At 42.4% G+C, this 17780-nt stretch overlaps 1 pseudogene across 1 annotated transcript in view; it reads right to left on the reverse strand.

The window, feature by feature from the left end:
• Positions 1–417: 417 nt before the first annotated feature.
• The window catches only part of LOC311132585 (very long-chain specific acyl-CoA dehydrogenase, mitochondrial-like), a 48484-nt pseudogene continuing 31121 nt past the window's right edge, over positions 418–17780 (reverse strand). The window contains exons 3-13 of the transcript in view: positions 11650–11785; positions 11236–11380; positions 10760–10889; positions 10491–10604; positions 10083–10260; positions 3506–3603; positions 3362–3416; positions 2965–3109; positions 2098–2170; positions 1820–1885; positions 418–436 (exon numbers count right to left, since the gene is read on the reverse strand). The product of the transcript in view is annotated as a very long-chain specific acyl-CoA dehydrogenase, mitochondrial-like (transcript). The remainder of the gene's footprint in view (positions 437–1819; positions 1886–2097; positions 2171–2964; positions 3110–3361; positions 3417–3505; positions 3604–10082; positions 10261–10490; positions 10605–10759; positions 10890–11235; positions 11381–11649; positions 11786–17780) is intronic.

Consider the following 17780-nt stretch of genomic DNA (forward strand, 5'->3'; position numbering starts at 1 on the left):
TCAAAGTAGCCACCCTTTGCCTTGATGAAAGTTTGCACACTCTTGGCATTCTCTCAACCAGCTTCATGAGGAATGCTTTTCCAACAGTCTTGAAGGAGTTCCCACATATGCTGAGCACTTGTTTGCTGCTTTTCCTTCACTCTGCGGTCCAACTCATCCCAAACCATCTCAATTGGGTTGAGGTTATATGATTGTGGAGGCTAGGTCATCTGATGCAGCACTCCATCACTCTCCTTGGTCAAATAACCCTTACACAGCCTGGAGGTGTGTTTTGGGTCATTGTCCTGTTGAAAAACAAATGATAGTCCCACTAAGCGCAAACCAGATGGGATGGTGTATCGCTGCAGAATGCTGTGGTAGCCATGCTGGTTAAGTGTGCCTTGAATTCTAAATAAATCACAGACCAGCAAAGCCCCCTCACACCTCCTCCTCCATGCTTCATGTGGGAACCACACATGCGGAGATCATCTATTCACCTACTCTGCATCTCACAAAGACACGATGGTTGGAACCAAGAATATCACATTTTGACTCATCAGACCAAAGGACAGATTTCCACCGGTCTAATGTCCATTGCTCGTGTTTCTTGGCCCAAACAAGTCTCTTCTTCTTATTGGTGTCCTTTAGTAGTGGTTTCTTTGCAGCAATTTGACCATGAAGGCCTTATTCACGCAGTCTCCTCTGAACAGTTGATGTTGAGATGTGTATGTTACTTGAACTCTGTGAAGCATTTATTTGGGCTGCAATCTGAGGTGCAGTTAACTCTAATGAACTTATCCTCTGCAGCAGAGGTAACTCTGGGTCATCCTTTCCTATGGCGGTCCTCATGAGAGCAAGTTTCATCATAGCGCTTGATGTTTTTTTCGGCTGCTCTTTCAAAGTTCTTGAAGTTTTCCGTATTGACTGACCTTCATGTCTTCAAGTAATGATGGACTGTCGTTTCTCTTTGCTTATTTGAGCTGTTCTTGCTATAATATGGACTTGGTCTTTTACCAAATAGGGCTATCTTCTGTATACCACCCCTACCTTGTCACAACACAACTCATTGGCTCAAATGCATTAAGAAGGAAATAAATTAACTTTTAACAAGGCACACCTGTTAATTGAAATGCATTCCAGGTGACTACCTCATGAAGCTGGTTGAGAGAATGCCAAGACTGTGCAAAGCTGTCATCAAGGCAAAGGGTGGCTACTTTGAAGAATTGCAAATATAAAATATATTTTGATTTGTTTAACAATTTTTTGGTTACTACATGATTCCATGTGTTATTTCATAGTTTTGATGTCTTCACTATTATTCTACAATGTACAAAATAGTAATCGGGTGTCATATTCAGTCCCTTGGTACTATATGGAGGATGATATAACTGATTTAAAATACACAGAGCAGAGGTGAAAGATGGAGAAGGAGGTCAGAGGTGGAGGTCTGAATGTTAGAGAAAAAGAGTGTGGCTATAGTTAAAGAGAGAGAGGAGAGTGGAAAGAGGGAGAGTTTTATGTAAGAGAAGAGGATAGAGGGGAAGGAGCAGAGTTGATAGAAAGAGGAGGGAGAGGCAATAAAGAGTGGAAAGAAGAGGGATGAGAGGGGGCATTTAGAAGCCCAGAGCCGGAGGTTCTTGAAGATCTGCTCGGCGTTGCGTCAGCGCAGTCTTGATGTTCTGCATAATCCTCTCATGGGCCCGACGAGGGGAGGAGAGAAAGGAGAGAGAGTGGAAAGAAGAGGAGAAGGTTAAATGAGTACGGTGGGGAGACAAGCAGAGAAAGGCAAGAGGAGTACTTGTCTTTATCTATAATCAGACAGAACATTGCACCTGCACACCAGTTCTCACACAACATCTTCTCATGCTGGACAGAGAGATGACGCCGACTCAGGGAACGGGACACCCTGGGAAAGGAAAGGGGATACCTAGTCAGTTGCACAACTGAATACATTCAACCGAAATGTGTCTTCCACATTTAACCCAACCCCTCTGAATCAGAGAGGTGCGGGGGGCGAGGTGCGGGGGGCTGCCTTCAACCGACACACAGTGTGATGATGAACGTGTGAGGTAGAGAGAGAGAGGTTGCGTATGTGTGTAGCAGTGTGCTACTTTATACCGAGACAGGACGACCACCATGACGTACAGGTCAATGGCACTGTCAGCAAGTCTCTTCAGCACAAACTGCGCATCTGTACCAATGACAAACAAACATAGTCATACAATCAAACACCCTTTGGATTGATACAATCACACAACAACCATGTTCACCACTACATTTATTTACATTTACGTCATTTAGCAGATGCTCTTATCCAGAGCGACTTACAGTTAGTGAATGCATACGTTTTTTGTTTTTTTGTTTTTTTTTCATACTGGCCCCCCGTGGGAAACAAACCCACATCCCTGCCGGCCAAACCCTCCCCTACGCTGGACCAATTGTGCGCCGCCCATGGGTCTCCCGGTCGCGGCCGGCTGCGACAGAGCCTGCACTCGAACCAGGATCTCTAGTGGCACAGCTAGCACTGCGATGCAGTGCTTTAGACCACTGCGCCACTCGGGAGCTAGTTAATATTATTAACCAATCTCCATTTCCTCAAACTATTGTGTAATTCCTTTGCCAGTCCACTGAAAAGTGCATAGCCAATCAACTACATAGCACTAGTACCCTAATATTGTATTTCCCCCTTTTAAAATATTTTAAGCATTGGAATGGTCATTATTTGAGGCAGAGGGTTGAATTCCAGTCTCCTGGTCTTACTTATTTCTAAAGCTATTAACTTTATTTGCTTCAAGAAAGTCACTAATTTATACCAAAAGAAAAAAGGTGTGTAGATTGGGTCTAAACTAAGATCGAAGAGATGGCAAGCTCAAAATGTCCCTTATAGATTTGGAGGTACGTTGTAGTGTATTGAGGTGCTGGTGGTCCCAATTAGGTCCAAGCGAATCCAGTTCAGTCGGTTGGTCGGTCAGGTGCTTCTTGGACTATCTGTCAGGGCGACGGCAGGGTCCAGTAGTTGAATCTTGATATTGTCGTGGAACTTTTCCCTGTAGTGGTTGAACTCCATGATGCTCTCAGGCTCCTCCTCCACCCAGAACTTATCAAACTTGTACACCAGGTAACAGTAACACTACAGTGGCTTACATACCACAGTATCAACATCCAATCCACTGTTATAGCAGCACCTATCCAGTCACGTGGACAGCGCACTTATTTACTCAACTAGGATCCTCTTGCCGTGTTTGAGGACCAGCTCTTCAACAAGAGCTCCAAACTGCTCACTGGCTTCAACTGTCCACAGAACACAGACAGAGCGAAATAATATTAACAGCAAACTGAGGCACACGTACAGTCAGTCACACACACACACTAATACACTCACCAGGTCTCCATTATGGGTTCCCTGTAGTGTCAGCCCTGTGCCCAAACCTGCCTTCCTACACACAGTGGCAGGGAGAGAGAAGGATGGAGGAACAATGCATGATGTTCGTAAAGTGTGTGTTCGTTAAGTGTGTGTGTGACTGACCTCTTGGCCTGCTTGGTGAGTTCTCCAGCCAGCACCCCAGCATTGCCCAGTGGGTTCTTCAGAGCCTTCTGTTGGCTCTTTAGCTGGTTACCTGTATTCTGTACACACACACAAACACACACAATGTGTTCAATTTGTATAGCTAGATTCACATCTTAAGAGTAATGCTATAATGGTTAAGTGTCACGTTCGCTTACAGACGGGTCAGACCAAGGCGCAGCGTGATATGCGTACATGTTTATTTTAATGAATAAACAACCGACAAAACAATAAACAAACGAAACGTGAAGTCCAAGGTACACAAAACAAACATTCCTAACACGGAACAAGATCCCACAACCCACTAGTGCCAATAGGCTACCTAAGAATGGTCCCCAATCAGAGACAACGAGCTACAGCTGCCTCTGATTGGGAACCACACCGGCCAACATAGATCTACACGAACTAGATCTAAACATAGAAAATGCAACATAGAACATACCACACAGAAAATACACACCCTGACTCAACAAATACGAGTCCCCAGAGTCAGGGCGTGACATTAAGTCAGAAAGGAAGAGAAACAACAAAACATGTCAACATCTCAAGTTGAGAAGGAGGTTGAATCTAAGCTAAGACTGACTACTAATATTACTATTGCGTGAAGCTCAATTTAACAACTTAGACATCTTTATTTATTTTCTGAACTATCCCATGAACAGTGAACAGTTTGGCCAGTTGGATGTTGAACCAACAATATGATGCAACAGAGCCTCCGCTTGCAGTGAGTATGTTTTTGTCTCTGACAGTATCACTCTGAGAAGACACAGTGAGCTGAGCGTTAGTGGAAGAGAAACTATCGCTGCTCTGAAAATAGACTAGGTGGTACATACTGTAGTGTCTATTGGCCTCGTGTACACACTGGCCAGATCTACTATGCTATTATAAACTGCTTACCAAAGTAATTATAGCAGTAAAAAGAAATGTTTAGTCATGCCCGTGGTATATGGTGTGACATACCACGATTGTCAGCCAATCAGCATTCAGGGCTCGAGCCACCCAGTTTATACTCTACTAATACTTAGCTGAGCAGCTGTATTCCTGACTAGTGGTCAACTGTAGAGAGTACAATAACTAATAGAGGACGACTTACACAGTATGGGAGAGCTACTTGGTGTGCAGGCTTTTTAAATACATACCTTTACAAACAGTGGCCTATATTGTGTCTGTGACCTACATTTTAGCACAGCAAGGCTCCTCTGTTGCTGCTGCCTCATCTTCAACGATCTTTTCACAACTTTTTCCTAGGAACTTGTATGTCGTTTTCTGCAATGTTTCCACGCTCCCTAACAACAGTGTCTTGTTTCAGCATGACTTAGGTTGCTGAGGTGTGTATTGCTGTGTGTGTGTGGGTGTGGGTGTGTCTGTGTCTGTCTGTCTAAAGGGCCTGGTGGTTGTTCCCCTAACATGACAACATGATGTGCATCTCTTAACACTAGAACTGCTGGGTTTTGAGGGACCCTTCAAAGCTAATGAGCAGTCTTCGTGACTGCAACATTCAAACAGTGTAATAAATAAGTTTCATATATGCTATCACAAAAATAATAATCATTTGGTTACGTTTATGAAGGCTTTGGGTAACATTAGAATATGATTTGTATTTATTGTAAATACCACAATAGGATTTTCATTAGTTTATGTCACTGTAGGCTACATGTAAAAAAAAAATAATAATAACAAAAATTCAATTAACTTTATTTGTGGAGTGTCTTTGTTACAATTATGAAAAAGAAAGCATATGTTGGAACACGGTAAATGCTTCTTTTTATAAAAGACGTAATATCAAAAATACCCCAACCATAGTCAAGACACCTGGTCAAATGATGAAAACATCAGTAGCCTAAACATCATAAGCGCCAAGTGGCCTTGATAAATAGTGAAACTCAGCACAAAGCAATAATGGCATTATAATGAATATAAGTGTCGATATGACAGCAGTCAAATATAATCAATTATTGTCAGCTGGTGCTTGTTTGCGTCTTCAGGCAATGGCATCAGTTGGATTTCATTTAGCGGTTATCCCTTGTCCTAACATATAACCATTTTTGTAACTTTCACTTACTTGACTCACTTTGACATACCTTTATTTGGTTGTAGTGCGTAAGAGTTTCCGGATTTCTCATTATTGTGTCCCAGTCATCTTGTCATTCTTCAGCACCGTTGTGGAGTAAAATGACTGTGTAGGTGCCTTATATTGCGCAGAGGGAGGAAGCTCCCATCTCAGTTTGTTCATGGTGCCGGCCAGACTTGTTGTCTTTGCAAGCAACTTGTTCGCCAATGACAGTGAAGTGAAGAAATTGTCCATGGTGACATTTCTCTCCTTGCCAACATAAGGTTCCACAAGACTCATCACTACATTCTCTTACACTCGCTCACCTGCTGCCTGACGTGGATATTTTCCCAGATATTGAAAGCCGTTCAGCATGTACAATTACGCACGCTCTCACTGTGTAGCCTACTCCAAGTAGGCCAGAGTACACCGATAAGACTGCTTTGAGTCGGTGGACTGATATAGGGTACATACTATTTTATTATTCTAATTAGTGTATAAATACAATAGAACGGCCCGCCTTATTCTGCATTCACAATAGGTTGTTACATGATTAGGCATCGTTGCTTCCCCTCTCTCATCAACTCACCCATTCTCCCCATCATACTTTACTTAATTTATTTCGTCTGTTGTTATGTGTGAAATTAGTTTCGAGGCAATTATCGGGGTGATTATTAGCTGGACACTGCACTTTCAACTGAGCAGGCCCTACTGTCAGGAGGAGGGGCAACTGCAGAAAACCATTTTAAAAAATGACATGCCCTCCTAAAACTGGTTATAACTCCAGTTCTGTGTGATATTAAGATTCTAACACCAACAGTGTGTTATACTGTATAGTCTTTAGAAAAAGTCAAGGACATGACTTAAATAATGGCAACCCCCTAAACATGTAAACAAGACCCAGTATTCAAGCCTGTGTCTCAAGATGTGATGTTTCTTATTGTTCACAGTCCTCTTTCTCTGACAAAGCTAGACTAAGTATAAGCTTCCTCCATTTGTGACAATGAACAATAGTATTTGTGACACTCAATTCAACCTTTTATAGATTTCGGGGCATTTATTTTGGAAACCCCAATAGGTAGAAGTCAAAGCACAATGGTGGCAAGGAAAACTACTCTCTTACTGTGGGTTAAGAGTACATGAATATACCTTGAGGACTTTTTGAGGTCTTAAGCCAGATCCCTGTCATGCTCATTAGGACCTGTCTCCCTCAGGTGGACCATGCTGCCAACAGGATCCAGTTTGGCAACAAGATCCACAACTATGGAGCCATCCAGGAGAAGGTGGCCCACATGGCCATGATGCACTATGTCATAGAGGTCACCACACACACAACACACACACCCTCTAATTTTCATTGGCTGGCAACTATCACTGTTGTGGTCCATGCAGTCCATGGCCTACATGATCAGAGGGAACATGGATAGTGGAGCTGCTGACTTCCAGATTGAAGCTGCCATCAGTAAGATCTTTGCCTCTGTAAGTATTCACCCCCATCCATTGGACAGCAATGTCTGCTATCTTGTTTCTCTATGTTTATTTGTGATCTTCCTTATTCTGTGGAAGTCTAGTTGTTAAACAGGGGAAGTGGAAATGTCTGTGTCAGAGTTGTGGTTTTCAAAATGTCGGGGGCATGTTTATTGGAGAGCCTTCTTGAGAAATGAATGATCCTGCGGTGTGTGTACATGTTGACACTGTCTCTCTCTATCAACAGGAAGCTAACTGATGAGTGCATTCAGATCATGGGAGGCATGGGCTTCATGAAGGTGTGATGTTTTATCTCTCAGATTGCAGTCTGTTTGTGCCAATTCTGAGAACACTCATATGTTAATGTTGTGGTTAACACTAGAACCGCTAATGCAGTCATTTTGACTGCTCACAAGTTGTATTTTTTTATTGGGGGATTTCATCAGTGCTTTTAGCAACAGAGGAAGCAAAGGCAGACTTGAGGCCTTAACCAAGTGTTATGGGTTGGGGTGAGCTGAAGGCTTGCCTCTCAAACAACCATGAGGGGAGAGCTAGAACGGGGGCTAGAAGTAGCAAAATAACCAAGCTATTGAGAAAGACCCACCACAGAATACACTTTCACTACAACGTCTTTGTTTATGGTAACTGGGGTGTTTGCTTGATTGTATATCATTTTGCAGTTGTACTGTGTACTGTTCGTTAGTAACATCATTATTTGCCTTTTTCCAACACATTTTCACAGCTCCTGCAAATAAATAATCTGTAAATAATTCTATAATAAATACATAAATGTAATCACGCTGCACCCTAAAGCTTCCACAGGATATGGCACTGTAGAAACCGGTGTCAACCAGTACAGTCTATGATGGGGAAATTCCAGCCCAACCACTACAAAGGAAACAAGAGTGGCAAAAGGCAGCAGATTGAAGGGAACATAAAAAGATGTGTTAGCTTGCCAACAAAGTGAGAGACTGAGAGGAACTGAAAGAGAAAGCATTTCTGCTGAAGGGATGCTAAGTCAAATACTACCAATTAGCATTATCCACGTGGGAGTAGGGCTGGGCGATATAGACAAAATATAATATCTCAATATTTTTCACATCTGTTACAGTTTGACGGTGTTTGATGTTTTTGAATAAAATAAGCTCTGATGAAGGCCTTGAGGCCAATATGTAAAGCTTAATAAAGAGCAGTGATACTCGCAAGAGCAGTGTGCAGGTTTTTGAATAATAAAAGTTCTGAATATTCTTTATGAGTAGTTCATGACCCTATATAAGTGATTTCAATGGGGCTTTCTCCATTCTGAATGTTTTATACTGTTCAATCCAACTGCAAATCCCCCCCCCCCAAAAAAAAAAAAAAATCAGCATTTTCATACATTTCTGCACTTTTGTTATCATTTCCACACTGTGCCCCACAGAGCGGCACAATATGGGCAACAAATCTAGGCCTAGATAATTGGTGAACTGTTGGAATCAAGGAAATAGAAAGATACATCTAATTCTATAGTTGGAATATAGTGGGCAGCACCTTGAATACATTGTTTGGCATGACAACAAATGAATAAGCCAGGGAGGAATTCTCGATAGAGTAGGAACCTAAGTGTTGGTCAGTGTTTCCAGGGGACCCTAATTAGATGTTACATTACATGTTTTCTTACCTCATGTAGCTATCTAGCTAACATATTCATGATTTGCCTATTCCTCTCTGATTTGGAAGATACCTTTGCACAAACAACATGCTTATGTAGGCCTACAACAGCACTGGTACCAGGCTCTATAGACCCCCACAATGGAGATGTCATAATGCCCATATAACCTAGCGGTCAAACAGGGAAATGGTTCCAATCGTTTTTCCACCATTCATTTTTCCCAGAGGGAGTTTTAGAAACACTTAAAATAAGGGCTGTGTTTCGTGTAGGCTCACCCTGGAGTGACATTTTGATAACCATGTAAATCTTTCTCGAACAAGGTGACTTTTATCAATATATTCGGCTCTATTTACTCTCAGATTCAAAAATGCTAATTAGCATCAACATAGACATCATGCAAGACCACAAATCCCTGCAAGCTCCTGCACATCATCTCTAGCTTGGCACCTTTGCTAACAGGTATTGTGTCAATTGAAAACCTGCACAAGACAGTTCACAGAATTGTCAATTGAAAGGAATTTAGCCAATTTATTCATTTAAAATGTTGCTAACATTAGATAGCTGATCCAGAGATCCGTACCTTTGCCTCAATTCGGCGGTCTTGTCCAGATCATCATGGCATTTGTAGTTCTTTATGATAGCCACATTAGCAGCTAATTAGCATTACAAATTTTTTGGGGGGGTAAATACAGGAGAATATATTGATTAAAAGTCACCTTGTTCTAGAGAAATTTTCACGGTTATCAAAACTTCACGGCAGCATAAGCCTACACAAAACATAGCCCTTATTTTAAGTGTTTATAAAATCCCCTATGGGAAAAAACGAAGTGTTTATAGAATGCTTGTAGAAAGCAGCATCGTTCTCACCAATGTCTTTCTCCATCTGACCATGCAGACTGCAGAATGAACGGCAAGAAAGCACTCGTAACTCCATGGTCGAGCAACTGCTCTCTCCTTGAGTGACAGGGGGCGGGGCTTGGTGTGGGAAGCAGCATGCACCAGGAGGAAGGAGAAAGACGATTCAAGTAGCAAACAGAGTAAACCATAACAACGGACATTACACGCTCCGGTGTTGCATATCACATTTAACAAAACAAACATTGAAATGTCATTATAGAAGGTAAAGTAAACACCAACCGGTTCCTGTATCAATACCGGTATATAGTCAAATAAGGTAACCGCCCAGTCCCACATGGATGGGTTCCAATCTTAAACCATAAGACCTAAAAGAAAGGTGACTATTTTTTGCTTACACTTGTCCAATGTGTTGAAATTCAGAATGGTCAAATTAGTGAGTACTGGTGCAAAGTCAGGGGTGGGTTGGTGGGTGGTTGGACTCAAGTCAATACTTATTATTACTGATAACTGACTCCCTTCATGGTGCCGAAGAGGGCGGCGGCCATGCCGAAGCGTCCGTTGTTCAGGATGTTCATGGCCACCTCGAAGCCGCCACGCACCTCGCCAAGGACGCAGTCGGCGGGCACGAGCACGTTATCAAAGAACATCTCCGCCGTGTTGGATGCCTTGATCTTCTTCTCTGGGGGGCCACTGGGAGGGGAGGGGGTAGAAGGAGGAGCAGAAGATGAGGATAGGGGTAGAGAGGGATGAGGGGAAGGTGAGGGAAGGAGGGCAAGGTTGGAAGAAAGAACAGAGGATTTGTGAAAATGTAATAACCAGATTTTCCACTTGAAAAGGTCAGTATAACACATTCATCTCATTATCTCTGAATCATCAATCCCGCTCCCTCACTAACCTCATCCACCCGTCTAACTACTCACTGTGTCACTCCTCTCCACCACGAAGGCAGTGATCTTGTCCTTCATCTCTCCCGTCTTCTCATCTTTCACGGGGTCTTGGCGAATACTGTGAAGATCTCAGCCAGGCCTCCATTGCTATGAGGGACAGTAAGATAGGCGAAATGTAAACCATTGATGCCCGGGATAAATTCACTGATCGTGAATGCATACTGAACAATACTGCCCCCATGTGGATAGAAAAAACCTGGACTAGTTTGTGTGTATGTGTGTGTGTGTGTGTGTCCACCTACCTGATCCAAATCTTGCCTCCATTGAGTGTAAAGTACTCTCTGTAGGGCGAGCGTACTGCTATGATCTTAATAGAAGCAGCGTCAGAACCACTGGCCGGCTCAGTCAGACAGAACGCTGCTATCATCTCTCCTACACACACACACACACACACACACACACACACACACACACACACACACACACACACACACACACACACACACACACACACACACACACACACAGAGGAAAGTACAACATCCATCAGTCCCACACACAGGACCTATTTGATCCACAACTCCATGCAAAGACTAAGCCAGTCTGAAGAATAGTGGTTGAACGAGATTGACTAAGTATTCACACCATTCTTTCTGGTAAAAAATTATACTAGCTCCAGCTGTCTTGAAAGATAAATAGATACTCAGTCACTGTTGAATGCTCTCACAGTTTATTCAATGCCACGTTTCAACCTGAAGGGTCTTTGGCTGGTTCTTACCTTTGGCCAATTTGGGCAGGTACTTCTCTTTCTGGGCAGGGTTGCCATACAGCAGGATGCCCTTGAAGCCGATGGACTGGTGGGCACCCAGGGTGATGCCAACCCCCAAGTCATCCATGCCCACGATCTCCACCATCCTGGCATACTGGTGGAGACAGGATTCATGATGTCAGTGGATCACACAACATCAATTTAGCATGGTGTAGAGCAGGGGTCTCAAAGTCTGCTAGTAGAGAGTTACTCGGTACGCAGGTTTCTGTTCTAGCCCAGCACTAAAGCGCCTGATTCAACACCTGATTCAACTAATCATGGTCCAGATTGAGTACTATGATTGTTTGATTATTTGAAAACCGGTGTGTTAAAGTTGTGCTGGAACAAAAGCCTGCACAGTTGTATATATACATCTCTCTATACCTGTGTGTTGGTGAGTTCCAGGCCTCCCATGTCAGTGAGGACCTGCAGGCCGAAGGCCCCCCATCTCCTTCAGACCCTCCATGGTGTGGTCCTCCACCTTCTCCAGCGTGTCATTCTTTATAGGGTCATTCACCTCCTACAGGGGAGAAGGGGGCAGAGCGAGAGAGGGAGAACACATTGACCAAATACAGTATGAATAAATGTTATTTTTAGATAAATAAAATAAATACTTGAGTAAATGAGGGATACAAAATATTTCTAAAGCAGGTGCCTCCATATACATGTGGTTCCTGAGTTAATTAAGGAATTCATATCCCATCATGCTTAGGGTCATGTATAGAAATGCCCAGTTGCCCATTATCTTGTCTACAATGGCTAGAAGAAGAGATCTCAGTGACTTTGAAAGAGGGGTCTCAAAGGAGCATAAGGGGTTTTAGTGTGTGTGTGTGTGTGTGTGTGTGTGTATGTGTGTGTGTGTCTGAGTCACCAGATCTCAACCCAATTGTGCTACCATCCTGTTAGAAGGTAACAGATTATTGTATTATAGTGGTTAAGATTGACTTTCATTGTGTTCCATGGTGTTTATCGTCCCCTAGTGGAGCGTTCTGATACTTAGAAAGACTGCACAAAAACCGGAAGTAGTAGTCATTCTGCACGCGGACAAGCAGCTAAAAAAACAACGCCACGGTACAGTTCTTTCTGTGCAGCTGTTTCTTGTCACGCTTCAGTCTCGGAAAATATTTGTTTGTAAGTTCAATTCAAGCCTATTGCTAGTGATGATAATATTGTTACTGATAGAATTGCTTACTTATCAATGTTAGTTGGTTACATTTACTCACGCATAAGTATTTGATCCCCTGCTGATTTTGTACGTTTGCCCACTAACAATGAAATCATCAGTCTATAATTTTAATGGTTGGTTTATTTGAACAGTGAGAGACAGAATAACAACAAAAATCCAGAAAAACGCATGTCAAAAATGTTATAAATTGATTTGCATTTTAATGAGGGAAATAAGTATTTGACCCCCTCTCAATCAGAAAGATTTCTGGCTCCCAGGTGTATTTTATACAGGTAACGAGCTGAGATTAGGAGCACACTCTTAAAGGGAGTCCTCCTAATCTCAGTTTGTTACCTGTTTAAAAGACACCTGTCCACAGAAATTACCAATCAATCAGATTCCAAACTCTCCACCATGGCTAAGACCAAAGAGCTCTCCAAGGATGTCAGGGACAAGATTGTAGACCTACACAAGGCTGGAATGGGCTACAAGATCATCGCCAAGCAGCTTGGTGAGAAGGTGACAACAGTTGGTGCGATTATTCGCAAATGGAAGAAACACAAAAGTACTGTCAATCTCCCTCGGCCTGGGGCTCCATGCAAGATCTCACCTCATGGAGTTGCAATGATCATGAGAACGGAGAGGAATCAGCCCAGAACTACACGGGAGGATCTTGTCAATGATCTCAAGGCAGCTGGAACCATAGTCACCAAGAAAACAATTGATAACACACTACGCCGTGAAGGACTGAAATCCTGCAGCGCCCGCAAGGTCCCCCTGCTCAAGAAAGCACATATACAGGCCCGTCTGAAGTTTGCCAATGAACATCTGAATGATTCAGAGAACTGGGTGAAAGTGTTGTGGTCAGATGAGACCAAAATCGAGCTCTTTGGCATCAATTCAACTCACCGTGTTTGGAGGAGGAGGAATGCTGCCTATGACCCCAAGAACACCATCCCCACTGTCAAACATGGAGGTGGAAACATTATGCTTTGGGGGTGTTTTTCTGCTAAGGGGACAGGACAACTTCACTGCATCAAAGGGATGATGGACGGGGAAATTCCAGCATGACAATGACCCAAAACACACGGCCAAGGCAACAAAGGAGTGGCTCAAGAAGAAGCACATTAGGGTCCTGGAGTGGCCTAGCCAGTCTCCAGAACAAAAATCTGTGGAGGGAGCTGAAGGTTCGAGTTGCCAAACGTCAGCCTCGAAACCTTAATGACTTGGAGAAGATCTGCAAAGAGGAGTGGAACAAAATCCCTCCTGAGATGTGTGCAAACCTGGTGGCCAACTACAAGAAACGTCTGACCTCTGTGATTGCCAACAAGGGTTTTGCCACCAAGTACTAAGTCATGTTTTGCAGAGGGGTCAAATACTTATTTCCCTCATTAAAATGCAAATCAATTTATAACATTGTTTTGTTGTTATTCTGTCTTTCACGGTTCAAATAAACCTACCATTAAAATTATAGACTGATCATGTCTTTGTCAGTGGGCAAACGTATAAAATCAGCAGGTGATCAAAAATATTTTTTTCCCTCACTGTAAGCGAATTGTAAAACATATATACTATAGTTTGTTACTGTTGCTAGTGTAATATGCTTTGTTATTGTACAGAAGTGTTTGCACATTATTAGAGTAATGAAAGGAGTTGGCTAGTTGCTACTCATGGTAATTATCTATCTGGTTTGTCAGATACATGGTACCTTGGCACATGCTTTGTATTTATGCAACTTCAACTTGAAATGTATAATGTAAAGCTCCAGTATGTGAATTGAATACTAAACTATATTATTTTCTGTACTTTGCAGTTTCACAACATAAATGTTTTCAATACATTCGTTCAAGAAAAGTCACGCCTTGGAAGTTTTATTGAAGACTCAGTTGTTGGCTATCTGTCTAGTTTTGCATGGGAACGCAATTCCAGGGCAGAATAGTGAAAAAACATCATCACGGCGGGCTCAAGCACAAGAATAATCGCACGTGGTGGTTATGATTCTACGTTCATTAGCCAACAAAGCCTCTGATCCTAGGGAAGACCAGCAGTCTATGATGCAGCAACCAGAGGCAAGTGTTCGACAGGAAGAGGAGCGAGTAAGAGAGCTGGGGGAGCCTCTTCAGCACATTGAGACCAAGTCTCAGTCTACAAGATCAAGGTAATCAAAACAGTCAAGCAGATCCTCAACGGCGAGTTCTGCAGCCATCAAAGCACGTGCCAAGCTTGTGCTCAAGTCTCCTATGCTGAAAAGGAAGCTTCTGTGATTAAACAAAAGGCGGAACTGGAGGCCAGCTTGTTGAAGCAAAAAGCTGACCTCGATGCAAGTTTATATGTTCTCCAAGTTGAGAGAGCAGCTGCTGCTGCGTTGGCTGAAGCTGCAGCCTTTGAAGAAGCTGTAGTCAGAATGCAGAGAGCTCCACAAAGAACTCAACACAGGGACACAGCCCTTAAATCCAGTCAAACGTACTTGTGAGTATGTGCAACAACAGGCTAGGCCCTACTTTGCTGAACTGCCATTTAAAGTAGAGACACAAGCTTAGTGTTGAACCAGCTACATGCCACAATCCAGAAAGTAGCAAACAACGGAGCATGAGCAGAGACTCTGTTCAAAATAAATGAACAGCAGCATGGTATAAAGGGGAAACAAGCCCACTTCCAGTCACCGACACAAAGCTTCCCTGAGTCACAAGTGGCACCAGACCTCACCAAGTACACTGCGCCGTGAGATGGTGAGTTCCGGACTCCTGAAGTTTGATGATCTCCCTGAAAATTATTGGGCATGGAAAGCATATTTTCTCAATGCGAACAGAGACTTGAATCTATCAGCCAGGGAAGAGTTAGATCTAATTACCAAGTGGCTAGGGGCAGAGTCGTCTGAGCAAGCAAAGAGAATTACATTTGTCCATATTCTCAATGCAACAGCAGGGCTTAACATGGTCTGGCAACGACTAGAAGAGTGCTATGGTACACCCGAAGTGATCGAGAATGCACTGTTGAAGAAAATTGATGATTTTCCAAAAGTGTCTAACAAAGACAATCACAAACTAAGAGAACTGGATTACATTCTTCTCGAACTGGAGTGTGCTAAAGTAGAAGGGTACCTTCCAGGCCTCGCTTATCTGGACATATCCCGGGGGGTAAACACTATAGTAGAGAAACTTCCATTCAGTTTACAAGAGAAATGGATAGCACAGGGATCCAAATACAAGGAGGACTATCGGGTAGCATTCCCACCATTCTCGTTTTTCTCGAGATTCATCAGGAACCAGGCAAACTAGAAAGTTTCACCCTCTACTCTTCAACTACCAAGGTGTCTGCGAAAATGTAGAAACCTGTCAGGTACAGCAGCAAGACACCTGTGACTGTACACAAAACAGACGTGTCATCTGAGCCCTCAGACCACCAGACCAAACCCAGGAAGACAAAGGTTGAAAGCCCTGACCATCACTGCCCAATACATAACAAGCGTCATCCTCTTAAAAAGTGGTGTGGGTTTGGATACAAAACTCTAGATGAGCGCAAATCATATCTCAAAGAGAATGGCATTTGTTTCTGATGTTGTGGGTCAACTCAGCACAGAGCTAAAGACTGTAAGGTGTCAATCAGGTGCTCTGAGTGTGACAGCGACAAACATCTTGCTGCTCTGCATCCAGGTCCAGCCCCTTCAACTACAGACACCGCTACAGCAGAGAAATAGCATGGCGGGGAGCAAGGTGAAGATGCTCTTCTTCTATCAGTCACCTCAAAGTGTACCGAGATCTGTGTGGAGGCAGCCAATCCAAGATCATGTTCAAAAATATGCCTAGTCAAAGCTTATCCAGCTGGGAAAAAAGAGAAAGCTGTCCAAAAGTTTTGAGAACGACAAAAGTATTGGTCTTCACAAAGTTTGCTGCTTCAGTGTTATGAGATATTTTTGTCAGATGTTACTATGGTATACTGAAGTATAATTACAAGCATTCCATAAGTGTCAAAGGCTTTTATTGACAATAACATTAAGTTTATGCAAAGAGTCAATATTTTCAGTGTTGACCCTTCTTTTTCAAGACCTCTGCAATCCGCCCTGGCATGCTGTCAATTAACTTCTGGGCCACATCCTGACTGATGGCAGCCCATTCTTGCATAATCAATGCTTGGAGTTTGTCAGAATTTGTGGGTTTTTGTTTGTCCACCCGCCTCTTGAGGATCGACCACAAGTTCTCAATGGGATTAAGGTCTGGCGAGTTTCCTGGCCATCAGTGGCGGTTCTAGACACATTTTACTAGGGGGGCCAAGGAGGGGCCAGTGTTAAAAAACTGGCAACACATGATATTCAAAGATTATAAACTTTATTTTACTTTAAAATCATATGACATTTATTATAACACGTATTTTGTACAAGAGTGCAGATGCAAGAGAGATAGTGCCATAAAAATGAAAAAAAAAAAAAAAGTACAGGGTACAAATACAGGGTTCATATTCAATGTGAACAAAACTCCAGGATACAACAAAGGGTACAACAATGTGCCATTTCCTATTTATGGAAGCCCCACTACTGTGGACAGTTGATTCCACATTTTGTTTTAAGAAAGAAAACTTTCTGAGTGATTTATAAACAAAACACACTACCCTGTATCCATTTAGGTAAAATAAACCAAATCAGAAAAGAAATTCAATTCAAAGAGGCTTTACTAGCATGACCATATTGACATACAGTATTGCTAAAGCACATAAACAGGGAAACGTGTTACACATTAACATCCAGTAGTCCAATAGGATGCAGACAATAAACATTAAGTTAACATTCGTTTAAAAGCAACAATCATGTCAACACAATGTAGCAATATGAACAACACTGATGGATATCAGCAACAACATGAAAACAAGAATATTACAGGTGTCTGTGTGTGTGTCTGTGTCTTTGTGTACTTCACTGTCAGTTGATGAGCAGGTGTACAAAAAAAGGCTTTACAACATATATGGGCAAGTCCATTTAGGACAGCACATTTCCACCATAGTTCACATTAGGAAAAAATGACAGCATGAATGCTCACTAAACAAACATATACTACATATACCTTTTTATACAAATTTTTTTTCAGTAATTTTTTAAGAGTGAAAGGGAAGTAAGCAATCGCTCATCATAGGATCATACATATTTCAGTTACAATATTAGTTACAATATTAGTGTTAGTTAGATCATCATGTCAAAGCTGGACCTGCAAAGTCTGAACGACACAAGTGTGCAATGATTGGAGTGATTTTGTTTCTTTTTTTTCTTGCTTTGCTTGTTTTCAAAAGGAAAAATCATAGTTGGTAAAAAATAAAATAAACTTTCGTTGAAAGGTATCACACTGTATAATTTACAAATATC

The sequence above is a fragment of the Coregonus lavaretus genome, assembly GCF_964263955.1.
Source record: "Coregonus lavaretus genome assembly, chromosome: 7".
NCBI lineage: Eukaryota > Metazoa > Chordata > Actinopteri > Salmoniformes > Salmonidae > Coregonus > Coregonus lavaretus.